The sequence below is a fragment of the Coregonus lavaretus genome (assembly GCF_964263955.1).
Source record: "Coregonus lavaretus genome assembly, chromosome: 12".
NCBI lineage: Eukaryota > Metazoa > Chordata > Actinopteri > Salmoniformes > Salmonidae > Coregonus > Coregonus lavaretus.
The window spans coordinates 1,317,961-1,335,744 of record NC_139999.1 but is presented as its reverse complement, the minus strand read 5'-3'; the positions used below and the strand labels follow the sequence as shown (position 1 = coordinate 1,335,744).

The 17,784-nt window shown below is 48.0% G+C and overlaps 1 protein-coding gene across 1 annotated transcript in view; it reads left to right on the top strand.

Annotated features, from left to right (window-relative positions):
• Positions 1-17,784, top strand: part of phactr3b (phosphatase and actin regulator 3b) — a gene marked incomplete at both ends in the record, with an annotated part of 153,400 nt that overhangs the window by 61,124 nt on the left and 74,492 nt on the right. The window lies entirely within an intron of this gene.

Genomic DNA, 17,784 nt, shown 5'->3' with positions numbered 1-17,784 from the left:
GGACCCCACACCTCGCTGCCATAAAGTGCAATTGGTTCAATGACACATTTGATTAGTTTTAGCCAAATGTTAATAGGTATTTCAATTTGAATATGTATTTTTATGGCGTAGAATGCCCTGCGTGCTTTCTCTCAGTTCATTCACTGCCTCATTAAGCTGTCCAGTTGAGATTATTTTAAACCTAAGTAATTGTAGTGTGTGGAGTACTCTATATATTTTGTACCAATTGAGAACTTTGGTATAATTCCCTGAGATCTGGATCTTCTCTGGAAAGTCATTATTTGAGTCTTTTTGGGGTTTACTGCCAGGGCCCAGGTCTGGCAGTACTGCTCTAGCAGGTCCAGGCTCTGCTGTAGGCCATGTGCTGTGGGTGACAGCAGGCACAGGTCATCTGTGAAGAGCAGGCATTTAACCTCTGAATTGTGGAGACTAACACCAGGGGCTGAGGATTTTTCTAGAATTTTTCAGCCTGGAGATTCACTGAGTGATTTGCATTTTACATTTACATTTTAGTCATTTAGCAGACGCTCTTATCCAGAGCGACTTACAGTTAGTGAGTCCATACTATTTTTTTTTATTCATACCCCTGTGGGAATCGAACCCACAACCCTGGCAAGTGATGTTTGAAAGAGACAGCCTATAGGTTCACTGAGTGATGTTTGAAAGAGACAGCCTGTAGGTTCGCTGAGTGATGTTTGAAAGACACAGCCTGTAGGTTCGCTGAGTGATGTTTGAAAGAGACAGCCTGTAGGTTCGCTGAGTGATGTTTGAAAGAGACAGCCTGTAGGTTTGCTGAGTGATGTTTGAAAGAGACAGCCTGGAGGTTCACTGAGTGATGTTTGAAAGAGACAGCCTGGAGGTTCACTGAGTGATGTTTGAAAGAGACAGCCTGTAGGTTCGCTGAGTGATGTTTGAAAGAGACAGCCTGGAGGTTCGCTGAGTGATGTTTGAAAGAGACAGCCTGTAGGTTCGCTGAGTGATGTTTGAAAGAGACAGCCTGTAGGTTCGCTGAGTGATGTTTGAAAGAGACAGCCTGTAGGTTTGCTGAGTGATGTTTGAAAGAGACAGCCTGGAGGTTCACTGAGTGATGTTTGAAAGAGACAGCCTGGAGGTTCGCTGAGTGATGTTTGATAGAGACAGCCTGGAGGTTCGCTGAGTGATGTTTGAAAGAGACAGCCTGTAGGTTCGCTGAGTGATGTTTGAAAGAGACAGCCTGTAGGTTTGCTGAGTGATGTTTGAAAGAGACAGCCTGGAGGTTCACTGAGTGATGTTTGAAAGAGACAGCCTGGAGGTTCACTGAGTGATGTTTGATAGAGACAGCCTGGAGGTTCGCTGAGTGATGTTTGATAGAGACAGCCTGGAGGTTCGCTGAGTGATGTTTGATAGAGACAGCCTGGAGGTTCACTGAGTGATGTTTGAAAGAGACAGCCTATAGGTTCACTGAGTGATGTTTGATAGAGACAGCCTGTAGGTTCGCTGAGTGATGTTTGAAAGAGACAGCCTGGAGGTTCACTGAGTGATGTTTGATAGAGACAGCCTGGAGGTTCGCTGAGTGATGTTTGATAGAGACAGCCTGGAGGTTCGCTGAGTGATGTTTGATAGAGACAGCCTGGAGGTTCACTGAGTGATGTTTGAAAGAGACAGCCTATAGGTTCACTGAGTGATGTTTGATAGAGACAGCCTGTAGGTTCGCTGAGTGATGTTTGAAAGAGACAGCCTGGAGGTTCGCTGAGTGATGTTTGAAAGAGACAGCCTGTAGGTTCGCTGAGTGATGTTTGAAAGAGACAGCCTGGAGGTTCGCTGAGTGATGTTTGAAAGACTGATCATTAGGGGTGTGTTCTGTTCAGAATTATCCCAGGCCAGCCCTCTATGGTCCAGACAGGGGTATATATTGTGGCAGATCAGGGTGTTGGGTCAAGACGTTTACACAGATCAGACACGGACAGAGTATGATTAGCTCGGTTTCAAGGGTGTTTATTAATGAAGTAATCAAAAGAAAAGGTTAAGGTCTCCCCCATGAGACCCTCTCCACGATACCGTCTCCAACTACACGGAAGTTACCTTACTTCCCCCAGTCCTCCCCCATGTGCTGCCCTTCTGGCAGCTTTATGGGCCTTGCACAGCTGGTGAGCAATCCGCCCTTAATTACTCACCAGCTCCCAATCAGCCCTGTCCGGGGAGCCCGTCGAGACCTGGCCCGTCCAGCAGATGGAGCCACCGCCTCGTGATGTATACTCCCATCTGTTACCAGGCCTCGACGAGTCTCCCCCTGGTGGCTGACCTGCTGTACGCCACCCCGCGTGAACCTTCCTCTCCTGGGGCTTGACGTTCCCCCGTCCGATCAAGTAACCCAGGTACTCCACCTCCTCGAACCCTAGCTTGCATTTTTCTGGGTTTGCGGTCAACCCGGCTTGTCTGAGCGCGTCCAGCACTGCCTGGAGGCGCGTCAGGTGCTCCTCCCAACCTTGGCTGTGGGTGATGATATCATCCAGATAGGCCGCTGCGTACTACTAGTGGGGTCGAAGCACTCTGTTCATCAGTCGCTGGAATGTGGGCGTGGCTCCATGGAGACCGAACGGGAGCACCCGGTACTGGTACAGACCGTCTGGTGTCGAGAACGCCGTCTTCTCCCGGGAGGAGGCTGCCAATGGTACCTGCCAATATCCTTTGGTCAGGTCAAGGGTGCTGATGTACCGGGCCTTTCCCAATCGGTCGATTAGCTCATCCACCCTCGGTATGGGGTAGGCGTCGAATACGCTTATGTCATTCACACCCCGGAAATCATTACAGAAGCGGAGGCTACCGTCCGGTTTGGGCACCAATACGATGGGGCTGCAACATGCACTGTGGGACTCTTAAACGACCCCCATCCTCAGCATAGCCTCCACTTCTTGTATCACGGCCTTCCGTCGGGCCTCCGGAATTCGATACGGCCTCTTTCTTACCGTTTCCCCGGGCCGGTTACGGATGTGGTGTTCAATGAGGCCCGGCTTATTGGGGAGAACACCGCCGTGTTCCAGTCGACAAGCTCCCGGAGCTCTTGCTTCTGGGCCGGGTCGAGGTCCTCACTGCATGGGACCACCACTGGTACTGTTGGCGTCCGGGGTCCCGACCGTAACACGGCCAAGGCTGTCCTCTCGTGCCTCCTCTTCAACAGGTTCACGTGGTAAATCTGTTGAGGTTTCCGTTTCTTGACAGGTCCCAGTTTCTCGACCACCTTGTATGGTCCGTGTCATGTTGCCAGGAACTTACTTTCGGCCGTGGGGATCAACACCAACACCCTGTCTCCCACCTGGAATTCTCGGGGCTGGGCTCCCCGATTGTAGACCTGGGTTTGGGCGCGTTGGGCCTTCTCCATATGTTCCCTCATGACTGGCCATTGGCTGTCATCCGCTCCCCCATCGTCTCCACATGCTCTACCACGCTGCGTAAGGGGGTCGGCTGGGCTTCCCACACCTCCTTGGCGAGGTCCAGTAGGCCACGTGGCCTCCTCCCGTAGAGGAGTTAAAACGGGGATAACCCAGTGGAGGCCTGGGGTACTTCTCAGATTGAGAACATTAGGTGGGGTAGCAGCTGGTCCCAGTTCTTCCCGTCCTTGTTAGGCCTACTGCTGCTAGGTAGCTCTCTCTCTGCTCTTCCCCTCCCCTCTGTCTGTCCTTGATTGCAGGAGTGAAGTCTGGTGTGCGGGAGTCAGGGTTCCAGCTGCAGCTCATTCACCATAATCACCTCAGCCTTTAAGACCCGGTCAAACTTGCCACTCATCGTCAGATCATAGTCAAGACGACCATGTTAGTTTCGCTGTTGACTCAACCTGCTTGTTTTCGCCCTTTGTGTTTTTGGCCTGTTCTAGTTACTGTTCTCCTGTGCCACAGATTTTTGGAACCTGACTCCTGCCTCCGCTGCACTCCTGCCACCACCTTCCTGCTTTCCACTACCGGACCTCCCTTTTGGACTCACCACGGACACTAGGACATTACGGTACCACACCTGCTCTGAACCTGGATCTGTTACCCTCCCTGTAAACCTGGACTTGCTCTTCCCCTATTATTGGAAACCTGGACAAATTGAACTTTGTAAATAAACCTGTTAAACCTTCTCTGGCTCGGTGTAGTTGTCTGCATTTGGGTTCTAATCCAGTTAAATCATGACAGTCCTGCTCGATGACCTTCCGCAGCATCTGTTTGAGCGTTTTGTTAAAGTGCTCGACGAGCCCATCCTTCTGCGGGTGAAAAACGGAGGTCCGGATCTGCATGAGGTCAGACAACTCTTTCATAAGGCGGGACATAAACTCTGTACCTTGGTCTGTCAGGATCTCGTTTGGGATGCCCACCCGGCTAAAGAGGTGGAACAGCTCCCGGGCGATTCCCTTGGATACCGCCGCCCGTAGGGGAATGGCCTCGGGATACCGGGTGGCATAGTCTACTATTACCAGGGATCCCACTATGTCCATGGCGATGTGTTCAAAGGGCACCCCGATGAACGGCAGGGGAACCAGAGGGTTTCAGAAGTGTGCTTTCGGTGCAGTGAGTTAGCACTCCAGGCAGCTGCGACAGTAGTCTTCCACGGCACTCCTCATCCCGGGCCAGTGGAACCAGGCGACAACCAGTTCCCGGGTCTTCTCCATTCCCAGGTGGGTGTGGGCCAGCTGAAGAACGGTTCCTACGTACCGTCGGGGCAGTAACAATACCTCTCGAAGTTTCCCCTGATACAAAAGGTTATTCTTAATTTGGAAATGGGGGTATCGCCAGTCACTCACCCCCGGAAGTAGCTGTCCATCCACCGCTATCACTTGGGCTGTGGCAGCTTTCAAATTCGGATCCTCCCACTGGGCCGTCCCTAATTGTCCCCTTAGTTGGCCCCCAACGGGGGTCTCGACTGGCCCCTCGAAAAATTTGGATCCTCCCACTGGGCCGGCTCGTATCTTTTTTTTCTTCAACTCGTGCCCCCATAGGGCCGCGAACAGAGGACAATCCCATCCCACTAGGATAGGTACCGGCAGCTCTGGTACTGCCCCCACCATCATCTGGCAGCTCCCTGGTGTCACATTGTTGGTCCATACGGCGGGATACTGCTTTGTGTCACCGTGAACACAGGAAACTGACATCTCCCTACCCCGTTCGGTCTCCTGGTTCAGCAGGCTCGTGGTTACGAGCGTAACCATGCTTCCGGAGTCTAATAGCGCTTCCATGTCGTGTCCGTCAACCTTCACTGGGACCATGGGTGCAGTTGATTCATGGTGCGCCCAACAGGAGGTGACATAGTTCAGGGCGTGACCCACCTGGCCTCCGGTGCTAGCTGATGGCATCAACTTTCCTCGAGCAGGGCAATGTCCCCGGCACCACACTCATCCTCAGTGGTGGGGTTGTCCTTCCGTCCCCTCGCACAGGTCGCTGACTCGTCCCGGCTCCCCCTCAGTAGGGCCTGAGTGTTCTGATGCATCTCCACTGCTTCCAGGAGGCCCTCCAAGGTCTGGGGCGTGCATAGGCTCGCTGCCCTCTTCATGTCGTGGGGTAGTGCCCGTACGAAGCGATCCAGAACCACTTTGTCGAGGAGGGAGAGGGTGGATACGTCGGTTAGGAGCCATGCCCTGGTGACACGCAGAAGGTCGCTCATCTGGGCTCGGGGGGGATGCGTCGGGTACGAACCTCCAGTCGTGGAACCGTTGAGCCCGATGGGCCAGGCTGTACCCGTAGCGGCTGAGTATCTCCCGTTTGAGTCCGTCGTAGTTAGCTGCCTGTTCGTCGTTCAGGTCCCAATACGCCTTTTGGGCATTCCAGGTGACCACCTCATGAAGCTGGTTGAGAGAATGCCAAGAGTGTGCAAAGCTGTCATCTAGGCACAGGGTGGCTATTTGAAGAATCTCAAATATAAAATATATTTTGATTTGTTTAACACTTTTTTGGTTACTACATGATTTCATATGTGCTATTTCATAGTTTTGATGTCTTAACTATTATTCTACAATGTAGAAAATAGTAAAAATAAAGAAAAACCCTTGAATGAGTAGGTGTGTCCAAACTTTTGACTGGTACTGTATGTAAATGATATATGTCTGTACTTCATTTTGACAACTCCATTGTGTCCTCCTCCCAGAGTGCAAAGAACCTTGGCGTGATCCTGGACAATACCCTGTCGTTCTCCGCTAACATCAAGGCGGTGACCCGATCCTGTAGGTTCATGCTCTACAACATTCAGAGTACGACCCTGCCTTACACAGGAAGCGGCACAGGTCCTAATCCAGGCACTTGTCATCTCCCGTCTGGATTACTGCAACTCGCTGTTGGCTGGACTCCCTGCCTGTGCCATTAAACCCCTTCAACTTATCCAGAACGCTGCAGCCCGTCTGGTGTTCAACCTTTCCAAGTTCTCTCATGTCACCCCGCTCCTCCGCACACTCCACTGGCTTCCAGTTGAGGCTCGCATCATGTGTTTGTCTGTGTGTGTGCGTGTATTTGTGGTTGGGATGTGAGAGTGTGGGTAGAGTCCAGTGTGTGGGTAGAGTCCAGTGTGTGTGCATGGAGTCAGTGCAAGAGAGTTAGTGAAAAAAAGGGTCAATGCAGGTAGTCCTGGTAGCTATTTGATTAGCTATTTAGCAGTCTTGTTTAGCAGTCTTATGACTTGGGGGTAGAAGCTGTTCAGGGTCCTGTTGTTTCCAGATTTTGTGCACTGGTACCGCTTGCCATGCAGTAGCAGAGAGAACAGTCTATGACTGGGTTGGCTGGAGTCTTTGACAATTTTTTTTACCTTTCACTAACACCACCTGGTATAGAGGTCCTGGATAGCATGGAGCTTGGCCCAGTGATGTACTGGGCCGTACGCACGACCCTCTGTAGCGCCTTACGGTCGGATGCCAAACAGTTGCCATACCAAGCGGTGATGCAGCCAGTCAAGATTGCTTTCACTGGTGCAGCTGTAGAACTTGTTGAAGATCTGAGGGCCCATGCAAATCCTTTCAGCCTCCTGAGGGGGAAGAGGCACTGTCGTGCCCTCTTCACACGGCCAGGTCTCTGACCTCCTCCCTATAGGCTGTCTCATCGTCGTCGGTGATCAGGCCTACCACTGTTGTGTTGTCAGCAAACTTAATGATGGTGTTGGAGTCGTGCCTGGCCATGCAGTCCTGGGTGAACACGGAGTACAGGAGGGGACTGAGCACACACCCCTGAGGGGCCCCAGTGTTGAGGATCAATGTGGCAGATGTGTTGTTCCCTACCCTTACCACCTGGGGGCGGCCCGTCAGGAAGTCCAGGATCCAGTTGCAGAGGGAGGTGTTTAGTCCCAGGGTCCTTAGCTTAGTGATGAGCTTTGAGGGCACTATGGTGTTGAACGCTGAGCTGTAGTCAATTAATAGCATTCTCATGTAGGTCTTCCTTTTGTCCAGGTGGGAAAGAGCAGTGTGGAGTGCAATAGAGATTGTGTCATCTGTGGATCTGTTGTGGTGGTATAGGAATTGGAGTGGGTCTAGGGTGTCTGGGATAATGGTGTTGATGTGAGCCATGACCAGCCTTTCAAAGCATTCATGGCTGTAGATGTGAGTGCTACGGTGCGATAGTCATTTAGGCAGGTTACCTTGGAGTTCTTGGGCACAGGGACTATGGTGGTCTGCTTGAAACATGTAGGTATTACAGACTGGGTCAGGGAGAGGTTGAACATGTCAGTGAAGACACTTACCAGCTGGTCAGCACATGCTCTGAGTATGTATCCTGATAATCCGTCTGGCCCACGCTCTGTAATCCGTCTGGCCCATGCTCTGTAATCCATCTGGCACACGCTCTGTGATCCGTCTGGCCCATGAGCTGTAATCCGTCTGGCCCATGCTCTGTGATCCGTCTGGTCCATGCTCTGTAATCCTTCTGGGCCATGCTCTGTGATCTGTCTGGCCCATGCTATGTAATCTGTCTGGCCCATGCTCTGTGATCCGTCTGGCCCATGCTCTGTGATCCGTCTGGCCCATGCTCTGTAATCCTTCTGGGCCATGCTCTGTAATCCGTCTGGCCATGCTCTGTATTCCGTCTGGCCCATGCTCTGTAATCCATCTGGGCCATGCTATGTAATCCGTCTGGCCATGCTCTGTAATCCGTCTGGCCCATGCTATGTAATCTGTCTGGCCCATGCGCTGCAATCCATCTGGGCCATGCTCTGTAATCCGTCTGGCCCATGCTCTGTAATCTGTCTGGCCCATGTTCTGTAATCCGTCTGGCCCATGCTCTGTAATCTCTCTGGCCCATGCTCTGTAATCCGTCTGGCCCATTGAAATAACGTTGTGATATTGTTGTATGGTGGTATTATACATTTTGCATTGTAGATATGTAGTGGTGTGATAATGTTATATGATGCACTGTTTTATATTTTGTTTTATGTTTGATGTAAGTGCCAGGAAGAGTAGCTGCTGCCTTGACAGGAACTAATGGGGATCCATAATAAACCCCTGGAAGAGTAGCTGCTGCCTTGGCAGGAACTAATGGGGATCCATAATAAACCCCAGGAAGAGTAGCTGCTGCCTTGGCAGGAACTAATGGGGATCCATTATAAACCCCAGGAAGAGTAGCTGGTAACTTGGCAGGAACTAATGGGGATCCATAATAAACCCCAGGAAGAGTAGCTGCTGCCTTGGCAGGAACTAATGGGGATCCTTAGTAAACCCCAGGAAGAGTAGCTTCTGCCTTGGCAGGAACTAATGGGGATCCATAATAAACCCCAGGAAGAGTAGCTGCTGCCTTGGCAGGAACTAATGGGGATCCATAATAAACCCCAGGAAGAGTAGCTGCTGCCTTGGCAGGAACTAATGGGGATCCATAATAAACCCCAGGAAGAGTAGCTGCTGCCTTGGCAGGAACTAATGGGGATCCATAATAAACCCCAGGAAGAGTAGCTGCTGCCTTGGCAGGAACTAATGGGGATTCATAATAAACCCCAGGAAGAGTAGCTGCTGCCTTGGCAGGAACTAATGGGGATCCATAATAAACCCCAGGAAGAGTAGCTGCTGCCTTGGCAGGAACTAAATGGGGATCCATAATAAACCCCAGGAATAGTAGCTGGTAACTTGGCAGGAACTAATGGGGATCCATAATAAACCCCAGGAAGAGTAGCATCCGCCTTGGCAGGAACTAATGGGGATCCATAATAAACCCCAGGAATAGTAGCTGCTGCTGCCTTGGCAGGAACTAATGGGGATTCGTAATAAACCCCAGGAAGAGTAGCTGCTGCCTTGGCAGGAACTAATGGGGATCCATAATAAACCCCAGGAAGAGTAGCCGCTGCCTTGACAGGAACTAATGGGGATCCATAATAAACCCCAGGAAGAGTAGCTGCTGCCTTGGCAGGAACTAATGGGGATCCATAATAAACCCCAGGAAGAGTAGCTGCTGCCTTGACAGGAACTAATGGGGATCCATAATAAACCCCAGGAAGAGTAGCTGCTGCCTTGGCAGGAACTAATGGGGATCCATAATAAACCCCAGGAAGAGTAGCTGCTGCCTTGGCAGGAACTAATGGGGATCCATAATAAACCCCAGGAAGAGTAGCTGCTGCCTTGGCAGGAACTAATGGGGATCCATAATAAACCCCAGGAAGAGTAGCTGCTGCCTTGACAGGAACTAATGGGGATCCATAATAAACCCCAGGAAGAGTAGCTGCTGCCTTGGCAGGAACTAATGGGGATCCATAATAAACCCCAGGAAGAGAAGCTACTGCCTTGGCAGGAACTAATGGGGATCCATAATAAACCCCAGGAAGAGTAGCTGCTGCCTTGGCAGGAACTAATGGGGATCCATAATAAACCCCAGGAAGAGAAGCTACTGCCTTGGCAGGAACTAATGGGGATCCATAATAAACCCCAGGAAGAGTAGCTGCTGCCTTGGCAGGAACTAATGGGGATCCATAATAAACCCCAGGAAGAGTAGCTGCTGCCTTGGCAGGAACTAATGGGGTGCCATAATAAACCCCAGGAAGAGTAGCTGCTGCCTTGGCAGGAACTAATGGGGATCCATAATAAACCCCAGGAAGAGTAGCTGCTGCCTTGGCAGGAACTAATGGGGATCCATAATAAACCCCAGGAATAGTAGCTTCCGCCTTGTCAAGAACTAATGGGGTGCCATAATAAACCCCAGGAAGAGTAGCTGCTGCCTTGACAGGAACTAATGGGGATCCATAATAAATCCCAGGAAGAGTAGCTGCTGCCTTGGCTGGAACTAATGGGGATCCATAATAAACCCCAGGAAGAGTAGCTGCTGCCTTGGCAGGAACTAATGGGGATCCATAATAATCCCCAGGAAGAGTAGCTGCCGCCTTGGCAGGAACTAATGGGGATCCATAATAAACCCCAGGAAGAGTAGCTGCTGCCTTGGCAGGAACTAATGGGGATCCATAATAAACCCCAGGAAGAGTAGCTGCTGCCTTGGCTGGAACTCATGGGGATCCATAATAAACCCCAGGAAGAGTAGCTGCTGCCTTGGCAGGAACTAATGGGGATCCATAATAAACCCCAGGAAGAGTAGCTGCTGCCTTGGCAGGAACTAGTGGGGATCCATAATAAACCCCAGGAAGAGTAGCTGCTGCCTCGGCAGGAACTAATGGGGATCCATAATAAACCCCAGGAAGAGTAGCTGCTGCCTTGGCAGGAACTAATGGGGATCCATAATAAACCCCAGGAATAGTAGCTGGTAACTTGGCAGGAACTAATGGGGATCCATAATAAACCCCAGGAAGAGTAGCTGCTGCCTCGGCAGGAACTAATGGGGATCCATAATAAACCCCAGGAAGAATAGCTGCTGAGTAGACACAACGCTAGCAAATGCACGTACCTTGTAATATTGTTGTATGGTGGTCCTCTGTAGGACTCTCTCTGCGTCTGCTAAATGGCATATTATTATTATTATCATACATTTACACACCGTAACCCATAATGACAAAGCAAAAACAGGTTTTTGGAAATTTCTGCAAACAAAATCAAAACGAACAATGAAATATCACATATTTACATAAGTATTCAGACCCTTTACTCAGTACTTTGTTGAAGCACCTTTGGCAGCAATTACAGCCTTGAGTCTTCTTGGGTATGACACTACAAGCTTGGCACACCTGTATTTGGGGAGTTTCTCCCATTCTTCTCTGCAGATCCTCTCAAGCTCTGTCAGGTTGGATGGGGAGCGTCTCTGCACATCTATTTTCAGGTCTCTCCAGCGATGTTCGATCGGGTTCAAGTCCGGGCTCTGGCTGGGCCACCCAGGGACATTCAGAGACTTGTCCCGAAGCCACTCCTGCGTTGTCTTGGCTGTGTTCTTCGGGTCGTTGTCCTGTTGGAAGGTGAACCTAGAGCAGGTTTTCATCAAGGATGTTTACGTTTACGTTTACGTTTACGTTTACATTTACGTCATTTAGCAGACGCTCTTATCCAGAGCCACTTACAAATTGGTGCATTCACCCTATAGCCAGTGGGATTACCACTTTACAATTATTATTATTATTATTATTTTATTTTTTATTTTTTTGGGGGGGTGGGGGTAGAAGGATTACTTTATCCTATCCCAGGTATTCCTTAAAGAGGTGGGGTTTCAAATGTCTTCGGAAGGTGGTGAGTGACTCCGCTGTCCTGGCGCCGTGTGGGAGCTTGTTCCACCATTGGGGTGCCAGAGCAGCGAACAGTTTTGACTGGGCTGAGCGGGAACTATGCTTCCGCAGAGGAAGGGGAGCCAGCAGGCCAGAGGTGGATGAACGCAATGCCCTCGTTTGGGTGTAGGGACTGATCAGAGCCTGAAGGTACGGAGGTGGTCCTCTGTAGCTCAGCTGGTAGAGCACGGCGCTTGTAACGCCAAGGTAGTGGGTTTGATCCCCGGGACCACCCATACACAAAAATGTATGCACGCATGACTGTAAGTCGCTTTGGATAAAAGCGTCTGCTAAATGGCATATTATTATTATTATTATTAGGTGTCGTTCCCCTCACAGCTCCATAGGCAAGCACCATGGTCTTGTAACAGATGCGAGCTTCAACTGGAAGCCAGTGGAGTGTGCGGAGGAGCGGGGTGACGTGAGAGAACTTGGGAAGGTTGATGTCTCTGTACTTTGCTCCGTTCATCTTTCCCTCGATCCTGACTAGTCTCACAGTCCGTTCTGCTGAAAAACATTCCCACAATATAATTTTGCCACGACCATGCTTCATCGTAGGGATGGTGCCAGGTTTCCTCCAGACGTGACACTTGGCATTCAGGCCAAAGAGTTCAATCTTGGTTTCATCAGACCAGAGAATCTTGTTTCTCATGGTCTGAGAGTCCTTTAGGTGCCTTTTGGCAAACTCCAAGCGGGCTGTCATGTGTCTTTTTACTCACCTCCCTGACCAAGACCTTTCTCCCCGGATTGCTCAGTTTTGCCGGGCGGCCAGCTCTATGAAGAGTCTTGGTGGTTCCAAACTTCTTCCATTTAAGAATGATGGAGGCCACTGTGTTCTTGGGGACCTTCAATGCTGCAGACATTTTTTCGTACCTTTCCCCAGATCTGTGCCTCGACATAATCCTGTCTCGGGGCTCTACAGACAATTCCTTCAACCTCTTGGCTTGGTTTTTGCTCTGACATGCACTGTCAACTGTGGGACCTTATATAGACAGGTGTTGGCCTTTCCAAATAATGTCCAATCAATTGAATTTACCCTAGGTAGACTCCAATCTAGTTGTAAAAACATCTCAAGGATGATCAATGGAAGCAGGATGCACCTGAACTCAATTTCAAGTCGCATAGCAAAGAGTCTGAATACTTATGTAAATAAGGTATTTCTGTTTTTTATTTGTAAATGTTAAAAAATTTCTAAAAACCTCTTTTCACTTTGTTATTATGGGATATTGTGTGTAGATTGATGACGATTTTTACATATTTAATCCATTTTAGTTTAAGGCTTTAACGTATATCAAAATGTGTGAAAAGGAAAGGGGTCTGAATACTTTCCGAATACAGGTTATGTGGTGAAAAGGGAAGGGGTCTGAATACTTTCCGAATACAGGTTATGTGGTGAAAAGGGAAGGGGTCTGAATACTTTCCGAATGCAGGTTATGTGGTGGTGTGACAGTGTTATCTGATGTATTGTTTTATCTTTTGTTTTATGTGTAATGTAAGTGCCTTAATGTGATTGGACCCCAGGGAGAGTATCTGCTGCCTTGGCAGGAACTAATGGGGATCCATAATAAACCCCAGGAAGAGTAGCTGCTGCCTTGGCAGGAACTAATGGGGATCCATAATAAACCCCAGGAAGAGTAGCTGCTGCCTTGGCAGGAACTAATGGGGATCCATAATAAACCCCAGGGAGAGTATCTGCTGCCTTGGCAGGAACTAATGGGGATCCATAATAAACCCCAGGAAGAGTAGCTGCTGCCTTGGCAGGAACTAATGGGGATCCCTAATAAATACAAATACAAATAATTTAAACTGTAGAGAAATAAATCAAATAATAATAATAAGAAATATGTAAGAAATCTATAGTTGTGCTTTGCTTTGCTTCTGTAGCTCTATGCTATCTTTATCTATCTATATATTACTAACTATAGCTCTGTTGTTCTTCAGCTCTCTCTGTGGAGACACTTGGAGGGGGCGGAGGCTATTAATAGCCTGTAAGAGAGTTGAATAATGGATGGCAGCACTCTCTCTCACTCTCAATTCAATTTCAAAGGGGTTTATTGGCATGGGAAACATCAATTAAAACACGATTTTGTTTTAATTGATATTAACATTAAATATTGCACTCACAAAGGTTTCAAAAAGATAAAGACATTTCCAGTGTTATATTATCAGCTAGTGTTTTACAATGTGAAAATAGTAGGGGAAGATACATAAACAATCAATATTGGTGGTATTTCAAATCAAATCAAATCTAATTGTATTTGTCACATGCGTCGAATACAACAGGTGTAGACCTTACAGTGAAATGCTTACTTACAAGCCCTTAACCAACTATGAAGTTAAGAGAAATTCAATATAAAATAATACGAAATAAAAGTAACAAATAATTAAAGAGCAGCAGTAAAAATAACAATAGTGAGGCTATATACAGGGGGTGCCGGTACAGAGTCAATGTGCGGGGGCACCGGTTAGTCGAGGCAATATGTACATGTAGGTAGAGTTATTAAAGTGACTATGCATAGATAATAAACAGAGTAGCAGCAGCGTAAAAGAGAGGTGGGGGGCAATGCAAATAGTCTGGGTATCCATTTGATTAGATGTTCAGGAGTCTTATGGCTTGGGGGTAGAAGCTGTTTAGAAGCCTTTTGGACATAGACTTGGCGCTCCGGTACCGCTTGCCGTGCGGTAGCAGAGAGAACAGTCTATGACTAGGGTGACTGGAGTCTTTGACAATTTTTAGGGCCTTCCTCTGACACCGCCTGGTATAGAGGTCCTGGATGGCAGGAAGCTTGGCCCCATTGATGTACTTGGCCGGTAGGTTTTAATAGTCACAGTCGGCACAACATCAACTATACACTTCCTGATAAATTCAGTCACGGTTTCAGTGTATTCGTCTAAATTATTTTCGCAAGCTACCCGGAACATATCCCAGTCCGCGTGATTAAAGCAATCTTGAAGCGTGGATTCCGATTGGTCAGACCAGCGTTGAATATTCCTTAGCATGTGTACTTCCTGTTTGAGATTCTGCCTATAGGAAGGGAGGAGCAAAATGGAGTCATGGTCAGATTTGCTGAAAGGAGGGCGGGGGAGGGCCTTATAACCAACCTGGAAGTTCGAATAGCAATGGTTGAGGATTTTAGCAGCGTGAGTACAACAGTCGATATGTTGATAGAACTTCGGCAGCCTAGTCCTGAAATTTGCTTTGTTAAAATCCCCGGCTACAATAAATGCAGCCTCAGGATATGTGGTTTCCAGTTTGCATAAGGTCCAGTGAAGTTCTTTGAGGGCCGTCGTGGTTTCGGCTTGAAGGGGGATATACACTACCGGTCAAAAGTTTTAGAACACCTACTCATTCAATGGTTGTTCTTTATTTTTACTATTTTTTACATTGTAGAATAATAGTGAAGACATCAAAACTATGAAATAACACATATGGAATCATGTAGTAACCAAAAAAGTGCTATACAAATCAAAATATATTTTATATTTGAGATTCTTCAAATAGCCACCTTTTGCCTTGATGGCAGCTTTGCACACTCTTGGCATTCTCTCAACCAGTTTCATGAGATAGTCACCTGGAATGCATTTCAATTAAGAGGTGTGCCTTCTTAAAAGTTAATTTGTGGAATGTCTTTCCTTCTTAATGTGTTTGAGCCAATCAGAAGATAGCCCTATTTGGTAAAAGACCAAGTCCATATTATGGCAAGAACAGCTCAAATAATTAAAGAGAAACGACAGTCCATCATTACTTTTAAGACATGAAGGTCAGTCAATCCGGAACATTTCAAGAACTTTGAACGTTTCTTCAAGTGCAGTCGCAAAAACCAAATAGCCACCCTTTGCCTTGATGACAGCTTTGCACACTCTTGGCATTCTCTCAACCAGCTTCACCTAGAATGCTTTTCCTACAGTCTTGAAGGAGTTCCCACATATGCTTAGCACTTGTTGGCTGCTTTTCCTTTCCAAAGGAAAGACATTCCACAAATTAACTTTAAGAAGGCACACCTGTTAATTGAAATGCATTCCAGGTGACTATCTCATGAAACTGGTTGAGAGAATGCCAAGAGTATGCAAAGCTGCCATCAAGGCAAAAGGTGGCTATTTGAAGAATCTCAAATATAAAATATATTTTGATTTGTTTAACAATTGTTTGGTTACTACATGATTCCATATGTGTTATTTCATAGTTTTGATGTCTTCACTATTATTCTACAATGTAGAAAATAGTAAAAAATAAAGAAAAACCCTTGAATGAGTAGGTGTTCTAAAACTTTTGACCGGTAGTGTTCACAGCCGTTACTATAACCGAAGAAAATTATCTTGGGTACAATACACTATACAATACTGTACAATACAATACTGCACAATGTACAATACACAATACGGTACAATATACAATACATAATGGCAGGTAGCTTAGTGGTTAAGAGCGTTTTGCCAGTAACCGAAAGGTCGCTGGTTCTAATCCCCAAGCCGACTAGGTGAAAAATCTGTCGATGTGCCCTTGAGCAAGGCACTTAACCCTAATTGCTCCTGTAAGTTGCTCTGGATAAGAGCGTCTGCTAAATGACTGAAATGTAAAATGAAATGTAAATAGCACAATATTGTACAATACACAATAATGCACAATACACAATGTACAATATACAATACTGTACATAACACAATACACAATATTGCAATATCACTCAGAGAGATCATATCATATCACTCAGTATGTTCCTGTTATAATGCTGCTCTTCAGCAAGCCAGCCAGCCAGCCAGCCGTAGTGTTGGGGTTAGGTCCTACTAGGCTAGTGCTGGGGTTAGGTCCTACTAGGCTAGTGTTGGGGTTAGGTCCTACTAGGCTAGTGTTGGGGTTAGGTCCTACTAGGCTAGTGTTGGGGTTAGATCCTACTAGGCTAGTGTTGGGGTTAGGTCCTAGTGTTGGGGTTAGGTCCTAGTGTTGGGGTTAGGTCCTAGTGTTGGGGTTAGATCCTACTAGGCTAGTGTTGGGGTTAGATCCTAGTGTTGGGGTTAGGTCCTACTAGGCTAGTGTTGGGGTTAGGTCCTACTAGGCTAGTGTTGGGGTTAGATCCTAGTGTTGGGGTTAGGACCTAGTAGGCTAGTGTTGGGGTTAGATCCTAGTGTTGGGGTTAGATCCTAGTGTTGGGGTTAGGACCTAGTAGGCTAGTGTTGGGGTTAGATCCTAGTGTTGGGGTTAGGACCTAGTAGGCTAGTGTTGGGGTTAGATCCTAGTGTTGGGGTTAGATCCTACTAGGCTAGTGTTGGGGTTAGATCCTAGTGTTGGGGTTAGGACCTAGTGTTGGGGTTAGGACCTACTAGGCTAGTGTTGGGGTTAGGTCCTAGTGTTGGGGTTAGATCCTACTAGTCTAGTGTTGGGGTTAGGTCCTAGTGTTGGGGTTAGGTCCTACTAGGCTAGTGTTGGGGTTAGGTCCTAGTGTTGGGGTTAGGTCCTACTAGGCTAGTGTTGGGGTTAGATCCTAGTGTTGGGGTTAGGTCCTAGTGTTGGGGTTAGATCCTACTAGGCTAGTGTTGGGGTTAGGTCCTAGTGTTGGGGTTAGGTCCTACTAGTCTAGTGTTGGGGTTAGATCCTACTAGGCTAGTGTTGGGGTTAGGTCTTACTAGGCTAGTGTTGGGGTTAGATCCTAGTGTTGGGGTTAGATCCTAGTGTTGGGGTTATGTCCTACTAGGCTAGTGTTGGGGTTAGGTCCTAGTGTTGGGGTTAGATCCTACTAGGCTAGTGTTGGGGTTAGGTCCTAGTGTTGGGGTCAGGTCCTAGTGTTGGGGTTAGGTCCTACTAGGCTAGTGTTGGGGTTAGGTCCTAGTGTTGGGGTTAGGTCCTAGTGTTGGGGTTAGGTCCTAGTGTTGGGGTTAGGTCCTACTAGGCTAGTGTTGGGGTTAGGTCCTAGTGTTGGGGTTAGGTCCTAGTGTTGGGGTTAGGTCCTACTAGGCTAGTTTTGGGGTTAGATCCTACTAGGCTAGTGTTGGGGTTATGTCCTACTAGGCTAGTGTTGGGGTTAGGTCCTAGTGTTGGGGTTATGTCCTACTAGGCTAGTGTTGGGGTTAGGTCCTACTAGGCTAGTGTTGGGGTTATGTCCTACTAGGCTAGTGTTGGGGTTAGGTCCTAGTGTTGGGGTTATGTCCTACTAGGCTAGTGTTGGGGTTAGGTCCTAGTGTTGG